This window comes from Anomaloglossus baeobatrachus, chromosome 3, assembly GCF_048569485.1.
Source record: "Anomaloglossus baeobatrachus isolate aAnoBae1 chromosome 3, aAnoBae1.hap1, whole genome shotgun sequence".
Taxonomy (NCBI): domain Eukaryota; kingdom Metazoa; phylum Chordata; class Amphibia; order Anura; family Aromobatidae; genus Anomaloglossus; species Anomaloglossus baeobatrachus.
The window spans coordinates 541,726,737-541,747,414 of record NC_134355.1 but is presented as its reverse complement, the minus strand read 5'-3'; the positions used below and the strand labels follow the sequence as shown (position 1 = coordinate 541,747,414).

General features: G+C 44.3%; 1 pseudogene; it reads right to left on the bottom strand.

The window, feature by feature from the left end:
- Positions 1 to 20,678, bottom strand: part of LOC142295518 (carboxypeptidase B-like) — a 55,429-nt pseudogene that overhangs the window by 18,837 nt on the left and 15,914 nt on the right.

Sequence of the window (20,678 nt, the reverse complement as noted above, 5' to 3'; positions counted from 1 at the left end):
CCAGAGGTACAATGGGGTGGTCCAGATCAAATGATATTGCGGTTTACAGATGTTCTCCATCTAATCTCACAGACTTAGAGCTATTTAACAGAGAAGAATGGGCAAAAGGTTCAGTCTGTAGATGTGCAAAGCTGGTGGAAACATATCCCAAAGACTAGCAGTAGTATTTGCAGCGAAAGGTGGTCCTATAAAGTATTGACTCGGGGGGCTGAATACAAATGCACATCACGATTTTTAGATTTAGAGTTTTAAAATATTTAGAAAACCATATATCATGGCCTGTTGCCTTTTGTATGCTACTGTCAATAAATATTTTTGTTATTTTCAACTATTACATCTTTGGAAACTGGATCGAATGCCTTTTTCTCATCATTTTCTTTACACTTTACAAATACTTTCTTCTTTGTGTTTGTAAATCACATAAAATCTCAATAAAATACATTTAAGTTTAAGTTTAGGGGTGTATTGTAAAACAATGTGAAAAAGTTAATGGGGTATGAATACTTTTTCAAGGCACTGGATTACTCACATTTGTCCAGGTGTATGCATAACCATCAACGTTTAAGACTGGAAGAACATAAAAATCCAGTTTGTCGAGCAGATTGGTAAATTCAGCATCCGAACCATAAGAACTCACAGCCTGTAATTTAAGAGAAGTAATGAATACACTAGGCAATGCTGTTAAATAGCACTCCAATACTAAAATTCCCCAAAGAACTGCGAGTTATAGCCAAACACTTGAGTATAGGGAGTATTTTTGATAATGGCATTATAACATTATTCTCTTTAATTGATTTATATACTTATAGTGAATACTGTATATGTCATGCCTTAGCTTATAAGATGACCAGCATACTGTACCTCCTTGACAAACCACTGGCAGAATGCAGGCGTGACCCATTCTCTCGCATGAAATCCACAATCAATAAATACGGCATTTTTGTTTGCACCAGGATTCCCAACCTGAAATAATTGAATCGTAGAGTCAATGCCTATGGCTTTGGATAATTTTAACCTTGACACCTAGATGATTAGAGGGAATATGTTACCAGTATACTATAGATGAGTGGAACTTTGAGTTTGTCAGTTCTGCCTACTTTTCCTTCCCAAATGTTATCTGCGATGAAAAATTTGCTCAAATATCATTACTGGAATGCTTGCAACTGCTCAGAAAATACACTTGTGGGAGAGGAGAGAGAGTGAACCCAGCCAACTATAAGAGCTTACAATCTACATGGGAGGGAAAAAGCGAGTGGACCCCGCGGACCATCAGAGCTTACACTCAACAGGAGAGAGATATTTTCCCAGTGACTCTGGAGATGGATATCGATCCTGCTGTACAAACTGTGATCCTCTGGGAACCGCTGATCTGTGATCTGATTATGGTTAGACCCATGTGGCAATGAAAAATGACATTAGTATACTCTCTCATGCTTTAGAATTGTGGCAAATGGTGTGAGACAATTTTTTTTTTTTGGGAACCAGGAATCAAATTTTGAATTTGTGTGAAACCACAATTTTCAGAAAATTTAACTCTTCTAGTCTTCGACAGATCGATCTGCTCATCTTTAGTCATCAGGTTTTTGTTATAGTATCTGAAAGAAGCATGACTTAGTGAAAGCGTCAGAGACCCTGATTCCAGCAATGTTCGGTATGTTACTGGGCTGCTTGGGGCAGTTTTGATAAAATCACTGTTGTCTCTGCTGCAGTTATTGCAGGTTTTTGAATGATGAGTTCTGTACAACCCCAAATAACACCACTGATTTGCAGCTTTCTCTGTACACGGTAAATAGGCAGAAAGATGTCAATCAGTAGTGGGGGTGGGGTTACACACAGCAGGAGGTCTATTTGCACCAGACAATTAATCCTCTAGTGATGCTGCTAATAATTTTATTTTTATTTTTTTGAAATAACAACAAGCAGCAAAGTAGTGACACATCACTGAAATCTGAGTCTCTTCCTCTACATTACGATGCTCTTAGTTTAGATAAGAAAAACATAGTGACAGAGTTATAATCTGCCACCAGTAGTGATGGGCAAATAGTACCTATTTGTGTTTGCATTATTCATAACGAATCCCAAAGTACTGTTCCAGGATTCATTACAAATAACACACCGAATATACTGTAAGTCAATGGGGAACCTGAGCTTTTTTCTTGTTGAGACGAATGCTGGAATAGTACTCGGTATTTGATAAGCATTATCTGAACATGAATAGTTACTATTCCCCCATCATTAGTTACCAGGGTTTTGTTATGTAATCTGAAGACAGCATACTGTAAGGGTTAAAACATAGAATTCAGGAATGCTTCTCTTGTTGAGGTCCAAGCTCTTGTTTTCCTGCAATGTTGGTTTTAGCTTCAGGACTTTATCATTACTGGATTGCATTGTCTCATGCATGGCAGTCCTGCATGCCCCCTGCTGTGATTAGCAGATCACTGTCTTTGGATATTGTATACAGAGAGGCTGTTGTGGATGGAGGCACCTTTCTCAGCTCTGCTGCTTGGCTAAATCTAAAAATTCTGATTGTGTAAGAACAACTGCACCCAGTAATCTAAGTGATAAATTGTTATATTCAGGATCTCTATACCTACTGTACATCATGATGCTCTCAGATGAGGTAGCAAAAATCTGCTGACAGATTCCCTTTAATGTTTAATCACAGTATAATATACTATTTATTGCTTCTAGAGTATCACTCATATTTAAACAACTCTAAAGGAAAATTACATCTAACAGATATCATCCGTATTGTGCAATTATCCTATATGACATTCATAATTCACATAGTTGTAAGGGGGTGTAAGGCTCGGCTGCCCCAGACCTGAAAATCTGCTGTGTATGAAATGCAATATTTAAAGTTTATGTTATGGTGTAATATGTTTAAACGGCCACTAGGTGGCCACAATGTGTAAATGTAGCGGGTGGAGGGGCCACGCTCGCTACTCTCGGGTCCGGGGCTGCTGCTGCTCGGTGGCTCAAGTGGTGAGCCGGACCCGGGGACTCGAGCAGCGCTCCTCGCCCCCGAGTGAAAAGGGGTGTTGGGTGGTTTTTAGGAGATAGTTTGTGACGCCACCCACGGGTCGTGGTGATAGTTGACACCACCGCTGCTCGTGACGGGATTCCCGGGAACGATGGCGGGGAGCAGCTAGGTGTTAGTTCCCCCTCCGTGGGTAGGGGTTGGTGATCCCGGGGCCCGGTGGTGGTACGGGGAGGCAGGGTAGCTGGGGTGCAGGGTTGCGGGGGCAGCGCGGCGCGGTGCCAGATGGCACTGTTGTACTCACTCAGGCACAGATTCACAGAGTCTCTGGTAAACCAAACGGCTGGATGGACGGGTCCCGCAGCCGGCTGCAGTGTCTTTGCTCTCCCCAGACAGGTTGGTGGTGGCTGTCTTTCCCTGCACCGCTGTGTATGTATTGACTCCGATGGTTTCCCACTGGTAGTCCGCTCCCCGGCGTGTATGTACCGAAGGAGCCCCTTTTGCCCGAAGGCGCTGGCCCTTGGATCTCTAGCCTAAGGCGGTGGCTTTTTATCCTCACTGTGTGGACTGTTGCCTTCTGTCGGGTCTTGAGTGTGAGGGAATCACTGGGGTCCCGGTCATTATCGGTTTTGACCGTTTTCGGTGTCTCCTAGCCTGGTCGGGGTCTGATGGCCCTGCCTTTGTGCTTGGTACAGATCTACTCCCCGACTTGGCACCAGTGGGCCACCGCCCGTCCCCGGTCCTACGGTTCCGCTGACTTGCACCACTTCCTGCAGACGGCCACCACCGTCTGCCGACTTTGCTGTACGTGCCTGGGCTCCCACCCAGACACCAACAGTTTCTCTCCTGTCACTTTCATCTCCAAACTTAAACTGAACTCACTCCTTTTTTCTGCCTCCAGGCCTGTGAACTCCTCGCTGGGTGGGGCCAACCGCCTGGCTTCGCCCCACCTGGTGTGGACATCAGACCCTGGAGGAGGCAACAAGGATTTTGTTTGACTGTTGTTGCCTAACCAGGGGAGGGTGTGTGTGTGATGTTGTGTTTGTGACTACCTGGCTAGTCCAAGGCGTCACATAAACTGCTTCCCTGGTGCTCCCGGGCTGGAGGGAGCTAGTGAAGGGGAGGGGCTTAGTTTGAAAAATAATGGTTAGAAGTCAGTTGGTGTGAGGAGAGTCCCTGAGGGAGAGGAAGAGGCTGCATCTGTGAGAGACATGGTGGAGAAAAAACCCCAATAACTTTAATTTGGCGTGGCCTTCTGGGTCGAATCCAGGTGCCGAACACGTAGTGTGGCCTGGGTTGTGGCCATTCCCTGGCGGATACCTAACAAACCCCCTTAGTTAGTGGAAGGTCAGTGGGCTCTTGAGAAGAGAGTTGTGCATGACTGGCCGGAAAGACTGTTGTTTCTGCCATAAACAATGAAACTGAAGGAGAGGATGAGGAGCTTTGGGACCACAATGGGAGCCCGAGTACCAGGGAAGAGGCAGACCGGCAAAATGTATTAATTATCCGTTGCTAATGGTAATGTGGCGCCCTGGCCTAGCCAGGTCATCACAGATAACATACGAACACCCCCACCCCCATTAGATAGGGACACCAGCCAAACAAAAACCCTTGTTGCCTCCCTCCAGTGTCTGATGTCTACACTAGGTGGGGCGGAGCCAAGCAGTTGGCCCCACCCACCGAGGAGTTCACAGGCCTGGAGGCGGGAAAAGTGACAGTTTAGTTCAGGAGGTGGAAAAGAGAGGAGTAAACACTTGGGTGTCTGGGTTTGTGGCCCAGGCACTGACAGCAAGGTTGGCAGACAGTGGTGGCTGTCTGCAGGAGTGGTGAAGCAACGCGGAACCATAGGAGCGGGGACGGGTGACGGCCAGCCGGTTCCGACTGGGGAGTGAAGTGAAGCCAGCACACACAGGTAGGGCCATCGGACCCCGACCAGGCTTGGAGCCACCGACAATAGTCAGATCCGAATGTGACTGGAACCCCAGGGGTTTCACAACAGCAAAAGTCCCGATTGAAGGCAACAGCCCACACTGTGAGGGTATACAGCTACCGCCTAAGGCTAGAGACCCAAGGGCCAGCGCCTGCGGGCAAACGGGCTCCTCCGGTACCCATACACCGGGGAGCGGACTACTGTTGGGAATCCATAGTAGTCAGAAGGAGAACATCAAGGTGCAGGGAAAGACAGCCACCATCACCTGTCCGGGGAGAAACACTGCAGCCGGCTGCGGGACCCATCCATCCAGCCGTTTGGTTTACCGAGGACTTTGTACCTTTCTTGCTGAGTGAGTACACCCGTGCCATCCGGCACCACGCCGCGCTGTCCCTGCAACCCTGCACCTCACCAGCCCTGCCTCCCCGTCACAACATCATCGGGCCCTGGGACCACCGACCCTTACCCACGGAGGGGGAAAACAACATCCCAGCTGCTCCTTACCATCGCTCCCGGGATCCCCGTCATCAGCAGCGGTGGTGCCTATCTTCACCACGACCCGTGGGTGGCGTCACGGACTAAATTCCCCAAACCAACCACCCCTTTCACTCACGGGCGAGGAGCGCCACTCGAGTCCCCGGATCCGCCCACCGCTCGAGCCACCGAGCAGCCATCGCAGCAGCGCCGGACCCGAGCGTTCGCGAGCGCAGCGCAGTGGCGTCCTCCCTGCCCGCGACAGTAACCCCTTTGGGAAACAAGAATGTGCCCGCCTCAGGCAAGATCAAAACCTGTTGAAGTTGACAAGTAAAGAAGCTTGGCTGAAAGAACCCGTGACAGTGTCAGTGCTTGTGACACCTGAAGAAAAAGTATTCTTTTTTCTGTATTGCACTAAAGTGGCATTTGGGATGCAGAGGAAGAACACTGGATCAGCAGGCTCTGTCGCAATTAACTAGGCCCCCGACCACCCCTTTAACATAGTGATTCCGAAATAAGATGAAATATTTGCCGAAGGGTGGCTCTCTGATTTCAGTGAATCTCACTATGCCTTTTTAAGCTCCGAAGACTTCTAGATTGGAGTGGCATATGAGAAATATGATCCATTGGTAAATATAAAAAAAGAAAACAATACTGTTTGCTACTATGCCATAGTTACCTGCACACAGGAGTCAGTTAAGCTGTCAGCTGTCTCTCATCAATCTCCCATATGCAGTAATGTTCAGATTGGGTGAGAAAGCTGCTGCCAGAATTATATGTCATAGTTTTATCCTTACCCCTAACTAAAGGATTAGGTGATTACATTCTAACCACCTGAATCTTATCTTCTCCCAACATCATTTGAAAAAGGACAGTCAGAAGGCTGAAGAATACGTTAGAAGGTGAATTGATCCTTCCAAAATCAGTGAGTAGTATGACCTTTATCTCACGTTTATGGGAGCCTTTATTCATTAGTAACATGGGATACCTGGACTCCTTGTGGCTACTCAGCTGTTGACACTTGACTCTTTGATCAGGATTATGTAACTGTGATACCCTGGCAAAACCAGGTAGTCACACATAGGCCCCGCATAACATCATCCCTCACCTAGGTTACATACAGCCGACCTGAAACCCTAGTCACCCTCCCTCAGGGCAAGACAGGCACAACAGTGGGTGGGACCAGGTGGTTAGGGAACGCCCACCTAGGGGTCTAGACAACCCGGGGCGGGAAAACAAATAGTCTAGTCTGTAGTTCAAGTTGAGAGGAGTATGGGCTGGAGCTAAGTGTAGCTCCAGCAGAGAAGTTCAAGTTGAACGGTGCCAGGGTCGGAATTCTGGTGCCTTGGCTAGGTGGCAGATGGTGGTCTCCATCAGCAGCAGACGGGAAGATGGCTAGGCAGATCCGAGGAGGACCAGAGCAGGGTTGGAGCCCGCTGGTACCGACACCGGAGACCCGACCGGAAACCGTGCACAGAGTGGGTACTCGGACCCTGAAGCCAGGACCGGAACCAATGGCCTAGCTAATCAACTGATTGAGGGCAGGATTACAGGTCCTGTCCCAACCAAAGTCCCAAAAGCAGACAACCACCCACAGATAGGAAAAGGGCAACTGCCAGGGCCCATAGATCCCACGGGTCAGCGTCAGCGGGCACGGCTCCACCGGCACACAGAAAGCCGGGAGCGGACTCCCGTGTTCCATACCGGGAAGTCCAAACACACATCCACAGCCAGTGCAGAGGAAGAGACAGCGACCACCAGCCTGGGTGGGGGACCAGAGTACAACCGGTCGTGGTGGCCGGCCACTAGAACCTTGGTTTACCAAAAGACTCATGTGATTCATTTGCTTGTGAGTAACCAAAGATCCCCTTCTACGTCCGGGCGCGCAGGTCCCTCCCATCGCCATACCCTGCCGAGACACTGGGCCCCGGGTCAACCATCCCTACCCACGGAGGGGTTAACATCCAGCTGCCATTACATCTCCCCCGGGTATCCAACAACAGCAGCGGTGGTGTCCCACTTCACCACACACCGTGGGTGGCGTCACGAACCTAATACGGTCAAGGCTGTACAACTACATCCCCTTTTTATTCGACGTGTCCACGTGACCCCCGGGTCCAGAGGATCCCTCGAGCCACGTAGCGGGTCCGGATCCAAGCAGCGCTGGCTGCTGGCACGGGGGCGGCACATAACCACTGTCCAAGGACTGAATATTTACAAGACATTTGAAACAAAAAAAAATATCATTAAAATTCTCCTTGTCTCCTCGACTTGTTGGGCTGGTGGCTGTGATTTTCCATTCCCATTTTATGTAATGGTATGAGTGTTGTAACATCATATAGCTGTTTTATCCACTTACTGCCAGGAAATGTTAGAGTACTATTGATGAAATGTCACTCCCATTCAATGGGACTACTATTCACAGATGTCTGCTGTTTAGTGGAACAACCATTTTAATGTAATTCATTATTGTGCTAACAATGTTTGATGACCTCTGGGGTCTTTTGGTACTCTACCTTAGGTAATATTGTACACTTCCATATTAAACTAAATGGATTCTCTAAATGTTTGTCAGGGAGAGGAGTGGGAACCTCCTATGGCCCACTGCCTGGCACATTGAGCAATTTACTAACTTCACTTGTGCCCACCTGTTCACCTTTGAAAGGGTCCTAAATAGAAGTGAACCTCCGCTAGTGAATGCCTTTTAATTATGTCTATATGAGTGCAGCATTAGTTAAAATCCACCCTGTGATCTCAACAACTCCATGTGACCAAAGCCATGTCAACCGTAAAGTTAACTCTTCACTTCACTAATGATACATTTCATAGGTTAGGGTACTGTACCTTCAGCAAGTAGATGGGACGACCCTCATATGATGTTCCAATTTGTGAGCGTGAGACAAGGTCTGGATTTTGGGCTGCAATATTAGCAGACCAGGCATAAATCTGAGAAGGAGAGACTGTTTTAGATACCATGCCTCATAAAATTCTTTCTCATAAAATGTGACTCTTGACATATTATATGTAGTTATACCGTTTCAAGGTCATTGTACTTCTCGTAGCTATGGGCCGAGCGGATATTACTATTCAGTTGACGTTCCATAGCCACCTGCAGATCATCAATCATGATCCTACAAAAAAATCAAAATGCAATATTATTAGATCACGTGAATGGAAACACAGCAAATGTGTATTTGATTAATTATTGATAAACTGCCAAGGGCATAAACATAGTAAGGCATAGGAATTACAATCATCATACTCGGACTTTCAAGATTTAGGAGGTGCAAAATGTTTCTGTGTCCCATATGGGAGACTTTATATATATACAGTAGTATTATACTTTACAGTAGTATAGTACTTTATATGGCATTTGGTCACTGGAAGGCAAGGTTACAAACTTTTCTCTAGGGCTCAGAAACTCTTCATGTTATTCTCCTTACATGTGTAGTGTGGCACAGGGTGGTAGTTGTGGGCAAGGAAGCAGTCTGCGCACCCTGGCACGCTATATGAAGATTGAGGTCCTTGCTGGGTGTATGGACTCTCACTAGTGAGGTAGTACGCCCTTGCACGCTGCATGCTGCCATTGTCTGAGGCTGGCCAGGACCAGTTGTTGCACAGTTCACCAAAAGAGACCATCATTTATTTAAAAATGAAATAGAAGACCACAATTGGCACTGCCAAGAAATCTAGCAATTTAATCAAAATATTTTTTTTTTTTAAATTATTTATGATTGCACTTTGTTGGCACAAGTAACCATGTGCATATGGATTGAAAACAACATTTTTGAAGTCACTAAAAGAGCCTTCTTCAGGTGAAAAAAAACAATAAAAGTGAGTGTGCACCGTAGTGCTTATAACACTAATGAATGTCTATTAGTCATTAGTTCTATAAGCACTGCAGTGCACACTTTTAAAAATCTTTTTTACCGGCAGAAGGCTCTTTTAATGAGTTTAAAGCATTGCAATTGATATGAATATGGCCCCTTGTGCGTACTAATTGCAATCTTTCAATAAATTAAAAAAAAAAGTTTTGATTACATTACTGGATTTGTTGGGAGCACCAATTTCAGTCTTCTCCTTCGTTCATACAGCACTTGTGATTGCTCCGACAGAGCTTACAGCCTCCTGACGCTTCAAGAACTTTCACCCGGAACACTCTTTTCGTCTGTTGTACTAAACCATCCTGGCCCATTACGTTGTGAGCTATAAGCTACTAAGGGCCAAACTGTTGAACGTCCTTCCTCCAGATCTCTCTCACTTTGTCACTCAGTTGCCCGCTCAGTTGTTCAACCCGTATCTGGCAGAGTTCTCTGTGTCTCAGTCACCTCTGTCTCTTTCTTTCGATATCATGGTTCCCGGACTCCGCAGGACACACAAGTCATGTGGCTCTGCTGAAACTGAGACCCAAGGTCTGCCCTAGTCACACAATGGGCCCTTTCTGAAGTTTTAATAAAAAACTGTCCCTTTTTCTATACTCCAGCTCCTCCCCTATGGGCTAGTTCTAACTGTATTTCTTACCATAACCACTGTCTTTTGCTTGGCACAACACAGCTTCCTCACAGCACAGTGCAGGACAACACATTATACATCCCAGTTCACAATACACATTATACTTTAGATTAAAGTGATTGATGTCTACAGAGAGGAATGCGCCAGCACCGAGTCCACCTCCTTACACATGATAAAACATTACATTTCCACACAAATCAAATGTCACCATCTGCTACAATGGTAATTCATTTCAAATGAAAAATTCTATTCCCTTCATCATATGGTTGTGTCATCATAGTTTGCCAGTGTACGCACTAATTGGACATCCTTAACTGGCCATTTCTAATTCATTCATATAACTCCAGGGAGAATAGCATAGGAACAGCACAAAACAAAATTCTAAGAGAACATAATCTAAAACTGATTTATCATAATGAAAAAAATAGTAGGAATTTTCCCCATCTAGCATTTACATCTACTATAGACTATCAATGAAAGGAACCAATATACCGTGTTTTTCGCTTTATAAGATGCACTTTTGTTCCCCCAAACTTTGGGGGAAAGAAGGGAGTGTGCCTTATAAACCGACTATACGGGGGGGGGGGGGGGGGTGTACACATATAGATATATATATATATATATACATATATATATATACTGCTGGGTCCGCTCTGGAGCGATGCTGGGGGCAGGTGTAAGCTGCGGGTGGCAGCGTTGGATCTCCTGCTCCCGCTCATATTATATGCGCAGCCGCTGTCCATCAGCGTGCTGCTGAAACCGCATCGCGCTGATGGGCTGGGGCAGCGGGGCATATTATATCTGCCTGTGCTCCCTTTGATCGCACATGATCCCACCTGTGTTAGATATGGCCCCCATACTGCTGCCCATAGTAAAATAAAAAAAGCTTTACTTACCTCCAGCGCTGATCTCCCGGTCTCCTGCTGCTGCTGTCTGTGATAAGGCACGCAGAGATGATATCACTCTGCCGTGCCGATCACATGACCGGCAGCAAGAACCAGGAAGTGGAGGAGGTCGGAGCTCAACTGCAAGGAGGGAGACACGAGGAGGGACAGCGCTGAGAAGGTAAGGAAAGAGTGTTTTATTTTATTATGGGCAGCAGTATGGGGGCATATCTAACACAGGGGAGATGTGCCATCTATAGTGGCCATGGGCAGCAGTATGGGGCCATATCAAACACAGGGGAGATGTGCCATCTATAGTGGCCATCCATGGGCAGTAGTATTAGGGCCATGGGCAGCAGTATGGGGGCCATATCAAACACAGGGGAAGTGTGCTATCTATTAGGGCCATGGGCAGCAGTATGGGGGCCATATCAAACACAGGGGAAGTGTGCTATCTATTAGGGCCATGGGCAGCAGTATGGGGGCCATATCAAACACAGGGGAGATGTGCCATCTATAGTGGCCATCCATGGGCAGTAGTATGGGGGCCATATCAAACACAGGGGAAGTGTGCTATCTATTAGGGCCATGGGCAGCAGTATGGGGGCCATATCAAACACAGGGGAAGTGTGCTATCTATTAGGGCCATGGGCAGCAGTATGGGGGCCATATCAAACACAGGGGAAGTGTGCTATCTATTAGGGCCATGGGCAGCAGTATGGGGGCCATATCAAACACAGGGGAAGTGTGCTATCTATTAGGGCCATGGGCAGCAGTATGGGGGCCATATCAAACACAGGGGAAGTGTGCTATCTATTATGGCCATGGGCAGCAGTATGGGGGCCATATCAAACACAGGGGAGGTGTGCCATCTATAGGGGCCATGGGCAGCATAAGCACAGGGGGACGTGTCCCAGCACAAGGGGGCTATATTCAATATAAGGGGGCCATATCCAGATTAAGGTGGGCTAATTTTAGGATGGGGGCTATGAGGGACATATACCCGATATGATTTGTTAGACGGGTACTGGCATTATATGATGGACCCCATTTAACATTAAAAAAAAAAATTCTCTTTTCCTTCACCAAATTTGGGGGGGTGTCTTATAATCAGGTGCATCTTATGAAGCAAAAAATATGGTACTTACTCATAGGGTAAGCCGCTTTGGACAAACAGAGCTTGAATGTCATAAGCTGTATCATATTCAGCTCGGAAGTCAGCACTCTTTCCTAGTTCCAGAAGCATTGCTGAATCAGGAAGCCAGAAGTCGAGCTATAAGGAAAGTAGAGAATGATGTTAAGGTTGTGCTCACATGAACATATTACCGGGACAAGTGTTATCCGCTGTTTTATTGGATAGCACTCTGACCAATGTTAGTCTATGGGGCAGTGCTGATCAGAGAATGTTTTCTCATAATATTTCAACATCAGAAAAAATGTACAGCATGCTGCAATTGGAAGTGTAAATCGCATGGAGAGCACCCATTTAAGGCTATGGGTGCATGGAAATCATCATAGTGCAATCGGTTGACATCCAAGTGCAGTCCATTCTCCACAGAATGAAGAAGATGAAGTTTTGTTCTCACACTTCTCACCTGGGATATGATTGTCTCATTTGAGAGAATAGGATCACACTAAGCTGACACTCTGATCAAACTTTGATCAGAGTTTTATCTGAGTGTCATTAGCATAATCAGCACAATTATCTTGCATGTGACAATCTACGACCATATGAGCAAAGGCTAACACTGATTGTTGTAGCATTCATAGATAGTATATAATAAAAAGAAAAAGAGTTGATTAAAATTTGGACTGAGTGAAAGTAAATGAAGCAACTGAAAACAATAAATTCTATGAAATACAATTCTTTTAAAAGCTGAAAATCACAACATTTAATATAATGTTAATTTCCATATACAACAAAGTTCAAGATCTCACATTCCCTATAAAGAGGAGCTTACTCATCTTCTCTCCTCAGCACTTGTGGACTTGACCCCATCCAATCCCACCTCTTCCCTAACCTCACCATGACGCTTTTCCTGGCTCTAACCCATCTTTTCAACTTATCATTAACTTTAGGTTCCTTACCTTGTGCTTTAAAACAAACTACAATCATACCTATCCAGAAGAAACTATCACTCCATACTATCTCTAAGGCCATCTATTTCCTCCATATCGCTGCTCTGTTGGCCTCTAAACTCCTCAAACACATTGTTGTTATTATTATAATTATTATTTATTATTATTATAGCGCCATCAATTCCATGGTGTTTTACATGTGAAAGGGGTATACATAATAGGGACAAATACAATAATCATAAACAATACAAGGCACAGACTGGTCCAGGAGGATAGAGGTGACTGCCCGCGAGGGCTCACAGTCTACAAGGGATAGGTGAGGATACCGTAGGTGAGGGTAGAGCTGATTGTGCGGCGCTGCATCAGACTGAGGGTTACAGCAGGTTGTAGGCTTGTCAGAAGAGGTGGGTCTTCAGGTTTCTTTTGAACTCTCCTCTAACTCATTTGTTGATAACCTAAAATTTGGCTTTCACCCCCACCACTTCATTGAAACTTCCCTAACCAAAATTACTAACTACTTACTACCAAAGCTAACAGACAATTCTCTATACTCCTATACTTGTCCTCTACCTTCGACACAGTTAATCACTCCCTCATACTACAGATTCTCTCTTTTCTTGTCGCCTAAGACCTTGCCTTCTCCTGGATCTCCTCTTACTGTTCTAACTACACGTTTAGCATGTCTCTTTGCCAGCTTCACATGCACTCACCTGCCCTGCGACCGTCGCTCTGGCCGGCGACCCACCTCCTTCCTAAGGGGGCGGGTCGTGCGGCATCATAGCGACGTCACACGGCAGGCGGCCAATAACGGCGGAGGGGCGGAGATGAGCAGGATGTAAACATCCCGCCCACCGCCTTCCTTCCGTATAGCCGCCGGCGGCAGGTAAGGAGATGTTCCTCGCTCCTGCGGCTTTACACACAGCAATGTGTGCTGCCGCAGGAACGAGGAACAACATCGTACCTGTCGCGGCAGCGTAATTATGAAAAAGTCAGAGCCTGCACCGATGATACGATAACGACGCTTTTGCGCTCGTTAATCGTATCATCTAGAATTTACACACAACAATGTCAAAAGTGACGCCGGATGTGCGTCACTTTCGATTTGACCCCACCGACATCGCACGTGTGATGTTGCAACGTGCAAAGCCGCCCTTAGTCTCGGAGGACAGTCAGCAGCAAGTACAATAGCCAGTCTTGAACCTAAGGCACGGCAGAGTACTGGACCGTAGTTCGGGGAGAGACTTCAAGCAACCCGGCAATTAACCAGTGGAGGATAGGGCCTTTATGTACTGTCCCCACAAAGCTCAGAGATCAGGGGCACATACGCAACGAGGGGGATAGGGCTTTCCAACCAAAGCAGCCCACTGAAATCCCAAGCATGAGCTCCTGAGAGCATAGCTCTTTCACTCAAAAAGTGGGGAGCGGGGCCCAGACAGCTTCAAGCTTACGGGCCACTTGGACATTACTAAAATTTGTGCACGGAGGCAGGCTCCGGACCATCAGGCAGTACTGCAGGGGAAGGTTACCCAGATGAGCTCCCCCAAGAGGGCAGCGGCACCCAGAGACTTGGCTTGCCACATTGTCAGCATCTGCTTTCCTTCTGAGTGAGTACCTGATCATCCCCTGCTTCCAGCGTGTCTGCTCTCCCCTGCAACCCCCCCTTCCATCCAGAGTCCCAGGGCCTTCCCTACCCGTGGAGGGTAACATCATCTGGCTGCCCTATTCCATCACCCCGGGTACTCCCACCGGCAGCGGCGGTACTCCATGTTACCGCACACCACGGGTGGCGTCGCGAACTATATCTCCCCTGTAAATAATTCCCCCTTCTTCACATTTGAGAGTGGCCCCTAGCCCCCGGGTCCGCAGATCCTCGAGCCACGAGTAACCACCCCCGGATCCGAGCGGTTCGGCCGCTGCAGGGGCGGCACATATGTTTGTTTGTATATTTGGGATTTGAATATGCACTGACTCCTCAATGAATTTTGTCTGATCTCTATGTTTTGGGTAAACTTCTTCTGAGAGTCAATATGTCTTACACTTGATAAGCAGAAAATTTGGATTAACTTTTGTGTCTTGAGGATTGTCTAGACTAGAGTTGTTTTATCTCTATTGGAATAAACCTCCTGTAAACCTCCTTTATGTCAATGAGAATGTGAAATAAACAGTGGAACCTTGGATTTCAAGCATAATTGGTTTCGAGAGTGTGCTCTAAGTTACTCTTATATCAAAGCCAATTTCCCATAGGAAATAATTGAAATGCAGACAATTCGTTCCACAACCCAAAAATATATACTGTATTTATACAAACATATTACAGTAATACAAAATAATGTACTGTATTCATATAAAATTATTACAGTACACTGCTACAAAATACTGTACAGTACAGTAAAAACATATAAAGCAAATTAAACTGCATATTGGCTTACAATAGAATTGTTGGCATGTGGAAGGTACACTATTAAGAGAAAATTATGTATATGACCATCTTTATTCTAGTACAATATATTTTAGTACAATACACAAAAAAAACACCCCCCAAATCTATTCTCAAAATAAGGACAGAACCAAGCCAAATGTGGGGTAGGAATACTGCACAGGAAATTAGATTACAGTACAAGCAATGTGATGCACTGGTTAGCAGAAAGAAAGTACATATTATTAATGTATGCATTACATATGTACAGAAAGTTATGTATAGAGCGGGTCAGAGCGTGGTGAAAGGATGGAACTGGAAATGTGCAGTGAGTATTTGCTCTTATTGCAAAGCACTGTTCTTAAACCAAGTTACACATTTTTAAACAGCTTTGCTTGTCTTGCAAAACGCTCTCAATAATAATATTTATTCATTTATGTAGCGCTATTAATTCAACTTGGCAGATTTTGAAACCTCCATTTACAGTAAGGGTACAAAGAAGCTCATCTGTGTCACTCACTAAAAAAATAGGGACCTTTTGCACCATTTTGGTCATAGTCCTAGGCTCATATCCATATCCACCTCTATGGGTAACACAGTTTATAAGCTATTGAAAAAAAAATAATAAAAAAATGAGTGGAAAAGGAAACCAGCTGTGGTTGAAAGGGGTTGAACGGGTTTTCCCATCTTTAAATGTTAGACACATTGCCAGTTTATTCTATTAGATATTTGGCCTATTTTCATGCTTCTGCAACTTCAACACACTCAATGTAAGTGAAGATGGCTATTATGCTGTTGTTCTTTCCACTCAAAAGTTGCTGTCATGATGGAACTTAAGACGATGTCCCATGGCATAAACCCTTGTCCACATTCCCTATTAAGGTATATAGACTTCATAGTGGGAGATACTCTGGTTAGAACATCATTTTATTTGTCACAGCAATGTAAATGCAGCTACCACCATGGAGCCATTAATATGAACATCCAACATGCAATGTTACATTTGTGCAGCTATTTTAGTTGAGAAATGTAAGTATAGAGCTGGCTTCACTTGAGGATAACAACTGCACCAGAAGTAAAAAAAGACAGATCAGTAGCCATCACTTAATCTCTGCATTGATTTATTTCGGAGATATCTTGGTAAGACAATCCCATTATGAGGATCTGACTGCCTGAAAAAAATATTCACAACATCCCTCTCACAAAGAAGCGAGAGATGCAGTAATAAGGCTGTGGTGGCACTGGGGATACCTAGAGGCTGAGGGAAGTCAGGCAGGCTGGGGTCAGAGCCGAGAGGACATGGACACAGGGATCAGACAGGAGAGAGGTCATAAGTCAAGCTGGAGGTCGGGTAACCAGGCAAGAAAGTATGAACACAAGAATCAGACAACATAGTAGTCAGGAGAGAAAACCGAGGTCAGGAGCCAGATGGGAAAGGAGAAGTCAGAGGGGAGTAGACAGAGGCAAGTCAGGAGGTCAGTCCAAGGTTGAGTACCAAGATCAGTCACTATACAAGGAGACAGACACTTGCAGCAACAGAGCCAGAAAATAATACAACTGGCAGAGTTCTGGAGGAGCATGCTCGGTAAAGAAGCCTGAGCAATTACCCAGAAGGTGGAACAGCTGAGTAACCAGCACCTCCCAGAACCAACCTGGACTCCAGTATAGTGACCAAGGTGGTAGATATGCAAGTTCCGCAGAGAATCTCCAGGTCTGTGAGATGCTTTGCACATGTACAGAGAACTTGTGACACTATCACTTTTCTTAGATGAAATTAAACATTCTTACTCATTTTTTCAGCATAGCTTTTGGCTGTAATCACTCACATTCACCATTTTTACAGCTTTTTTGCTACTCTTTTTATACAAATAAAAAGCTGCTTTTTACGGTACCAGCAATACGTATGAGTTTTCAGGAATCTCATGCACGTACATGTTTAGTTTTCCTGACCCAATTTCAGAACTGTAATTTAATTTTAAATCTGCAGCAAGTCACTTCTTTCACATTCTTGATGAAAAGATAAACTGAAGAAACACTGGAAAAAAACTGCAAAAAAAAGGTGTCATAAACACACCACAAAAAAGCTGGTAAATATTTACTGTGAAGAAAGCAGGTTTTGGCTGCAAAAAAAGAAATGCTGCAAAAATGCTGTTTGTGAACATACCCTTCTAGTATACTGACTGTTATCAACTGTTTTCCACCTGTAACAAAATGTAAAACATTTCTAAATGTCTAAATAGAATGATATAATTTACGGCTAAGCAGCGCTACATGTTTATCTGAACTATCATTTTCGAGATCTTCAGGCATCTGTGTTCAGAAGATACAATTTTCGGTATGAAGACTGGAGGAGTTAGTGTTTCCCAGGAATTACCATGCGGTTAATGAATTACTCCTACTCTTCGGGAGATAATTAAAAATGTCATTCCACATTTCCTGCAGAGAACATTTCATAATACTCAGCAGTTTCAATGCATTAGCCGCCCGTGTTTTGTAGGTATGCAAAGGCTCAAGGAATTCATAGTGAGATATGGTGCTAGAATCATAGGGGGTAACGCGCATCCAGGATACAGATCAGACAGCTAGCTGCTTATTTGGCTACATATGGTTATTTGTGGGAATCCTATGTTTAGAAGATGAGGTTTAATGCCAACTTGTTTATTTTGAAAGATCTTTGCCCCAGAAATTGACTTTCCTGATTATATATGATGGGATTTGATTCCATTTTCAGCTCTATAGAGTTATGGCTGAAAGAATTGGCACCCTTGATATTGTTCCAGAAAATGAAGTATTTCTCTCAGAAAATGATTGCAGTAGCACATTTTGTCATCCACGTTTGCTTCCTTTGTGTATATTAGAACAACACATAAATAACAGCGAAAAAAGACAAATTGGACATAATTTCACACAAAACTCCAATAATTGGGCCAAATTGTTGGCACCTTTAAGTTAATATTTGGTTGCACAAATTTTGTAATAAACAACTGCAAGCAATCCCTTCCTATAACCATCCACAAGTTTGAAGTATGTTTGGGGTCATTGCCTGCTGGAAGACCCATGACCTAGGATGCAAACCCAGCTTTCTGACACTGTGCACTACATTACAACACCAAATCCTTTGGTAATCCTCAGATTTCATGATGCCTTTCACACAGCCAAGGCACCCAGTGCAAGAGGCAGCAAAACAACCCCAAAACATCTTTAAAACTCCACCATATTTCATTGTAGGTACTGATGTGCTTTATCAAAAAAACTTTATATCGGTCTCATATGTCCATAAGATGCTTTCCCAGATGGATTTTGACTTACTCATGTACGATTTGGCAAACTGCAGTCTAGCTTTTTTTTGTCTCTGTATCAGTAATGGGGTCCTCCTGTGTGTCCTGCCATAGCATTTCATTTCATTAACATGTCATGTTGACACTGACACATCCTGAGCCTGCAATACAGCTTGACTTCTTTTAGAACATGACTGGGGCTGCTTATCCACTATCCAGACTATCTTGCGTTGCAAACCTTTCATCAAATATTCTCTGGTGTCAACGTCTAGGGAGATTAGCTACAGTGTCATATGTATTGTAAATGTCTTGATTATGTTGTAGACTGTGGACAAAGGAACATCAAGATATCTGAAGATGGACTTGTAACTTTAAGATTGTTGATATTTTTCACCAATTTTGTTTTTCAAGTCCTCAGACAGATCTCTTCTCCTCTTTCACCATGCTTAGTGTGGCACACACAGACACACAATGCAAAGAGTCAACTTCTCTTCTTTTTTATCTGTTTCGGGTGTGATTTTCATATTGCCCAAACCTGTTTTTTTCCACAGGTATGTTTGAACAAGCATCCCATGTTTGGAACAAAGTTGTTTACACATAATTTTGGAAAGGTGTCAACAAATTTGTCTGGCCCATTTTTCAGGTTTTATGTGAAATTATGTCAATTTGCCTTTTCTCTCTTTTTTTTGTGTTGTCCAATGCACACAAAGGAAATAAACATGTGTTTAACAAAATGTGTAATTGCAATAATTTTCTTGGAGAAATGCTTCATTTTCTGGAATAATTTTTAAGGCTGCCAACACTTTTTGCCGTAATTGTACGTGCAGTTGGGTTTTCCAGATAGGAAGATGTTTATGGAAATAGAGTAAATTTTGTCAATTATCTGTTCTAGTTTTGATATCAGTCATAACTTTTTCCTGGATTTTAGGTGCCTATTGCAAAAAATCCTCATATTTCTTACCTGACGGACCTATCAGGGGATGGTTATCTGCACATAAATATCAGTACATACTAATAACTGATCAATAGTGGTATGCTACCTGCACATAAATATCAGTACATACTAATAACTGATCAATAGTGGTATGCTACATGAAAAATGTACCCAATGTGGTCTGATTCTAAACACAAGTGTATGGAGATCTTCCAACCTTCACTGCCATAAACTGCACTTTAAATTTAACAACAGGATAAACACATTAAAAAAACAAGAGATCCAAAGGGGTACTTTCCTTTGTTTTTGCGGACTCAGTAGACTGATGTGCTTCCCAACAATAGATTATTTAGATACCAAACCCAATTAAAAGTTTAAGTAAAAAATGCCATCGAAACTTGCTACATCAGTAAATCATTGATGTAAATACCATTCTTCATACAAATGTTGGAAATGTATCCGGATCCCTTGATATTCATAATATTGATGGATGAGCACAAACTGTGATATTAAATATTGTATAAATTCCTTCGCTATTGGCAATGCTGATATTAGACATGATGATCCAGAACTTTTATGTATTAATGGAATTAGGTAACATGGGAAATTTAGGTGATGCTTTTATTTTTCATATAATATATTGAGTCACATTTTATAATTTTGTTATGCAGTGTAATGTCCCGGGTTGATAGAGAATGTGTTGGCAGGTTGAGGTTCACAAATTCACTAATTCTGAAAGACATATTAATGTGTGACTTTTTGGTTACCTATGACTCACGTTTTCCTGTAACCGAGTGACAGAAGACTGAAGCGCCAGACAAAGATGTTAGATTATAATAAAAATAATCTAGCATAAAATTGCTGTGCCAAAGTTACATTGTCTTGTGGTCTGGCTCCACAATGGAGACTCCAAATATTAGAATTGTTAAGCAAGCAGCAACTAAAAGTCAAGGAGCAGGGGCGTAACTACCGCGGTCGCAGTGGTCGCCATTGCAATCGGGCCCGGGAGATTAGGGGCCCGCAGTCGCCCAGCAGATCAGCAGCCAGCTCCTAGCTCCTTTCTGTGAGAGAGGTGCTGTGCTGTTCTGCCGCAGACCACGCAGCTGCTATATGACGCGGTCGCCACCGCTGGCACCGGGCCCCTGTCATCGCACACTGCTATGGTATTGCATCATTCTTCCCCCGTGCCTG